Genomic DNA, 5,520 nt, shown 5'->3' on the forward strand with positions numbered 1-5,520 from the left:
CTCTCCTCCCCCTCCCCAAACTTGGGAGCCTCTCCCAGCCCAGGTGCATCCGCAAGACAGCAGGGAGCATTGGTTTCATAAATGAGCCTTGTCCAACCTTCCCACTGTATAAGGTGCGCAAACTGAGGCCCAAGGGCGGCCCTCATTTGTCTGCAGGTCAGACGGGGAGTAGGAGGGGGGCCGCTAGAACAAGGGAGGGGGCTCCCCCTGTTCCTGGGTGGAAGGAGGTGTGTGTGTGAGAGACAGTGATTTTTCCAGGGGGCTCACCGCCAACTGTGGCGGGGAACCGAGGCTCAGAGGTCACCCGCGAGCGCAGGGCCCTGAGGAGGGGGCAGGCCTGGCTGGTGGCCCGGCAGCTCGGCTGGGGGGGCGATAGGCAGAGGTTGGCGGTGTCGGAAGCCAAAGGCTTGGCCTCCCCGAGGGAGCCGCTTTCCCGGCCCGGGTCGGATCAATGGGCTGTAATTATACCGCGCCGGGCCCGGAGCCGGCGGGGAGGGAGCCGGAGCTGGCAGGAAAAAGGTGGCGGGCGGGGGAGCTCCGGCTGGAGGGACCCACGTTACTTTGATTGACAGCGCGGGCGGGCGCCGCGCGCGAGCTTCTGGGGATCGTAGTCTTTCCGAGAACCCCTGCTCCGGTCTCCTTTCCAGGTTGCGCTCGGGGAAACTGAGGCACGGAGAACAGCACCCCCCAACCCCCGCCTACAAATAGGTTCACCCTCCCACATCTGACCCACTGGGGACAAAAACTGAGTCCGTGCCAGGAGCCTCCAGGCTCAGGTTCGAGTCTCAACTCTTCCCTGGGCGTCCAGCGTGACTTAACTGCTCTCTGCCTCAGTTTCCCTCTCTGTAAAATAGGGCGAAAGGCGAGTAGCCTGCCCCGCCAGCGAAGTGCACATTGGACGAGGGACTATTATTTTTAAGGGGAGAACCATCAGGCTTAGGGGGTGGTGTTTTCCCCTGTTTCTGGAAAATATCCGAGCCAGATGCCACCTCCATCCTAGCCCGACTAGGGGGTCCACGAGGGTCTCAGCCTTGAAATGAGAGGGTTCCACCTTCTCCATACCCCTCTGGGAGCACCTAGCCGCCTTCCGATTGGTCCAGCCAATTCCAGTGCCTCCTGCCATTGGCTGCCGGTGACCGGATCCACATTGGCTAGCTCCCTTTGTGACGTCACGGACCCATGTGGGAGCGCCGCTGGCGGATTGGCTGGCACCCCCAGCCAACCACCGCCGAGAAAGGAATTTCCACAGTAGCTGGGGCTGCGAGGCTGATTTAAGGTGGTCTGAGCAATCCGGAGTCCCAGCGCCGCTCCTTGGCTTTTTCCTTTTTTCAAAAAACCCACATCCACACCAAAAACACCCAGGCAGCAGCCGGGGAGAGGGAGGCGAGAGAGGGAAAGCTAAGCCTCTTCCGCCTATTTTGCAGACGAGGAAACTGAGACCCCCTAAGTGCAGGGTAACACGCTGGATGGCGAACAAATTTCTGGATGAAATGTGCTAGACTTTGCCCAGGCTGTAAGTCACTCCTGGTGGCTCCTGCTCTGGCCGGATGTGGCATTTCAGCAAGTTATCGAGTAATAGGCTGGCTAAGGGTCCCCCAGCATCTTACAGAACCGCTCTCATCCTAAGCCTCACCCAGTTGCACCCCCTGCCCCCAAAGCTGGGCTGCTGCTGCTGCTCAGAGCAAAACCTCTTTTCTTTCTGGCAGATCACACACACTATCTCTTGTGTGGTCTTGTGGCTTCCCAGGCAATCCGCAAATCTGTATTTATCCGCCCTTATGAGTATGCCCGGCAGAAGAAGCTAAAGACGGGGTTAGGGAAAGGTCCCCTCCTCCAGGAAGCCTTTTCTGATTCGCCCTGCTCCCCTCTCTGGGGCCTTTCAGCCCTGAGGCCCTCCCTCTGCCCTGGCACTGACAGTTTAGGTCTGGAAGTGTAGGCGTTCAGCTCTGTCTTCCCTCACCCACCCTGGGAGAGCAGCAAGGGCAGGGCCTGGTGCTCCAGCATCTCCCAGCAGAAGGAAGTGGTTATAGAGTAAATATCCACATATCTACCAAGGTCAGGATGTCTGTGTTCTCTGTCCTGGGGGCGAGAGAGAAGACTGCAGGAGATGCCTTTCGGACTGGGCCTGTCACAATAGAATGGACTTTCTCCAGACAGAAAAGGAGGGGAGGGAATTCCCGGTGGCAGAGCTAACCTCATAGACAGAGTTAAAGGGCCCAGAGGTGAGAAGTACACAGGTTCAGAAATTTGTGTGGCAGGAGCGGAGGGTGTGTGTGAACTGTGGAGGGAGGTGATGCTGGGCAGGGTCAGGTGGTGCAAGGCATCCCAGGTCAGCCTGAAGAGCTGGGAATTTGTCCCAAGGGCAATAGGGAGCCATGGAGGGTTTTAAGTGAGGGAGGGACAGACTCAAGTTGAAGGCCACAGAGTGACGGCTGCTGAGAGGCAGGAGGTGGCTTGTGGTCAGGTGGGAGAAGATGGTCTGGTCCAGGGCAGGGGCTGTGGGGATGGGGAGGAGGGTTGTCTGGCAGGTGAGAGGAAGAGAGGAGGTTAGGCGGATACTTAGGTCTCTGGCTTGGGTGGGAACAGATCTGGGAGAAGATGCTGAGTCTGCGGGCCTGGGGGACATCCAGGGGAGATGCCCAGTTGGGGGTGGACCCACAGGGCTGGGTCTCAGGGGAGGGTGCTGAGGAGGGTAGAGCTTCAAGCCATCCTCCTGAAGGTGGTGACTGACAGGTGTGGGCCAAAGTGACATTCAGGTGAGCATCGGGCAGGTGAGGCTGCCCTGAGAAGCCTGTGAAATGAGGGCCAAGAAGGGCCATTGGTTCGAGGAGGTCAGGGGCTTTGGGCAAGAGAAGGCCCGGGAGAAGCTGAGGGTGGTGGGGAACAGACAATGAGAAGGGGGAACAGGAGGGGATCACTGTTTGGAGTCCAGGGAGGGGAGATGTCAGCCCCCCAGGGGAAACAAGACACCTCCTGCAAAAGGTTTGGAATCAGGACTTCATAGGGCCCCAAGAACCTAGAATCACCAACTCTTTACCAAAACCCAAAACCAAACCCATCGCCGTCAAGTTGATTCCAACTCATAGTGACCCTATAGGACAGAGTAGAACTGCCCCATAGGGTTTCTAAGGAGTGCCTCGTGGTTCAAACTGCCGACCTTTTGGTTAGCAGCCATAGCTCCTAAGCACTAGGCCACCAGGGTTTCCTCACCAACTCTTAGCAGTGTGGAATTGTGGGACATCCTGCTTCTTAGAATTTCTGGGCAGCGAGCGCAGCGAGTGAGGCCAGCGGTTTCTGGCTTCAGCTGGGTCAGCTCTTTCTTCTCCTGGTCATTTACCCTCCTCCACAGCCTGCTCATTTATTTTGCACTTACCGTGTGTGTACCAGGCCCCTCAAGGACCAAGATAGGCGCTATCCCTACACAGCCTAGTGAGCGAGAGACAATGAACAAAACAACCCGCAGATAAACGTTGTTGTTGAGTCAATTCCAACTCTCGGAGACCTCATGTATGCTGAGTAGAACTTCCCCATAGGGTTTTCAAGGCTATGCCCTTTCAAAAGCAGATCACCAGGCCTTTCTTCTGAGGTGCCTCTGGCTGAGATCAAATAGCCAGCCTTTCTGCTAGAAGTCCAGTGCTTAACTGTTTGTACCAACAATAAGCACTAAGAAGAAAGAGGATACAGTGAGTGAAAGCTGCTTAAATGAGGTGGTCGGGGGGGACTTTCAGGGGAGGTGACATTGGAGCTGCGACCTGAATGATCAGCAGCCGGGAAGAGTGTTCCAGGAAGATGGAACAGCATGTGCAAAGGCCGCGGGGCAGGACTGTGTGCCTGGCATATTGGAGGAACATCAGGGAGGACCATGTGACTGGAGGAGAATGAGTGACCGGGAGAGAGGAGATAGATGGGTTCAGGGAGGTGAGATGGAGAGGAGATTTGTGCAGGGCCTTGTGGGGAGAGGGAGGACTTTGGATGGTATTTTAATGGCAGTAGGGAGCCACTGAATACTCCTTCCAACACGTCCACTTGTATCTATCCCCGGGATCTCCCTTCCCCTCTCCCAGGCACCCCAGATAAGTAAGTCCCTTCTGGCACAGAGGTTAAGAGCTCAGCTGCTAACAAAAAGGTCGGCAGTTCGAATCCACCAGCCACTCCTTGGAAATCCTATGGGGCAGTTCTACTCTGTCCTGTAGGGTCACTATCAGTCAGAATCGACTCAGCGGGCCACGGGTTTGGTTTTTTTTTTTTTTTGTTAATCTCTATCACTGCTCCCTAATCTCTTCCTTTGTACACACAAATGATTCCCTAACTGCCAAGCTGGGGGCTTTGCCTCGGCTGTTGCCCATTTCCCTTGAAACCAGAGAGGACTTTCTTCTCCTTCATTCACCCTTGTATTCCTGGTGCCCGGAAGGCCGGCTGACACATAGTAGGCGTTCAATAAACAGCTGTCATGATGCTTTTAGGTTCAATAAGTGGCTTTTGTACCTGTTCACTCACTTACCTGCCAACACAGATGAGGACATTGACGCGGGCAAATGTTTTTCTTTCATTCCCTGCTCTGCCCCAGTGCCTAGAGCAGTGCCAGTCGGGGGCTGTGGAGGAGAAATAGCGCCTAGGACAATTCGTGTTAAATTGCTGAATGATCTGGTAGTGGAAGCTGTGATGGTCAACAGAGTCTGCTCATTGGTGTCTTGCCTCAAGCGGCATCCAGGGCACGCACTCCAAGCCCAGGTATGCGCCCTACCTGCCTCCCCACCCCGATTAGGCCTCTGGCCTGGACCACTGTAGATGAGCAATATATGTTTGTTGATTGACTTAGTGAACGGCCCTGAGGCTTCTGCAAGGTGGAAACAAGAGCCTCCCCACCTCCAGGTGTGTGTGAGGGATGATCCTTGAATGTGTGTGGTCTGAGGTGGGAGATGGAGTCCTATCCTTGGGGAAACCTCTGATGACACCGCTGTGGTCTTCCATTCTAAGTGAGACCTGACCTCTGTCTTCTAGAAGCCCATAGTCTGAGAGGGGAGACAGCCCAGTCTGCTGGTGGTGGCTAGGGGGACACCTACTCCCATCCCAGGGTAGGCTCAGAGCTGTTCATGTACCCCCATCTTCTGCGCCATTGTACAGAGGAGAATACTGAGGCCCAGAGAGGGCAGAGCCTGGCCCAGGCTAGACCTGGGCGGCACCAGGCTCTACCCTCCAGCTCCATCCTTTCTCAGAGCGTTCCTACACCTTCGCCTGTCCGCTTTCCCGCCAGCTCTTGGCAGTGGCTGCTTCCTCCAGATCCTTATGTCTCAGCCGAATGTCATCTGTCCTTTGGGCCCATTTCTGACCCTAAACTGCCCCCCCCACCCCCAAACAGTGGATGATCCGATATTTGTCTCGTTGCTTCGCGTCCCTCCCTTTCTCTCTTGGGCCCTTTCCCAGGTGGGGACAGTTTGAGGGACTGGATGCGATCCTCAGTTTCCCCATTGGTTCAAGGAAGAGGGTGGGTTCCCGGAGCGCCGGAGCCGGGGCAGGGGG

The sequence above is a fragment of the Trichechus manatus genome, unplaced genomic scaffold, assembly GCF_000243295.1.
Source record: "Trichechus manatus latirostris isolate Lorelei unplaced genomic scaffold, TriManLat1.0 scaffold00057, whole genome shotgun sequence".
NCBI classification, from domain to species: Eukaryota; Metazoa; Chordata; class Mammalia; order Sirenia; family Trichechidae; genus Trichechus; species Trichechus manatus.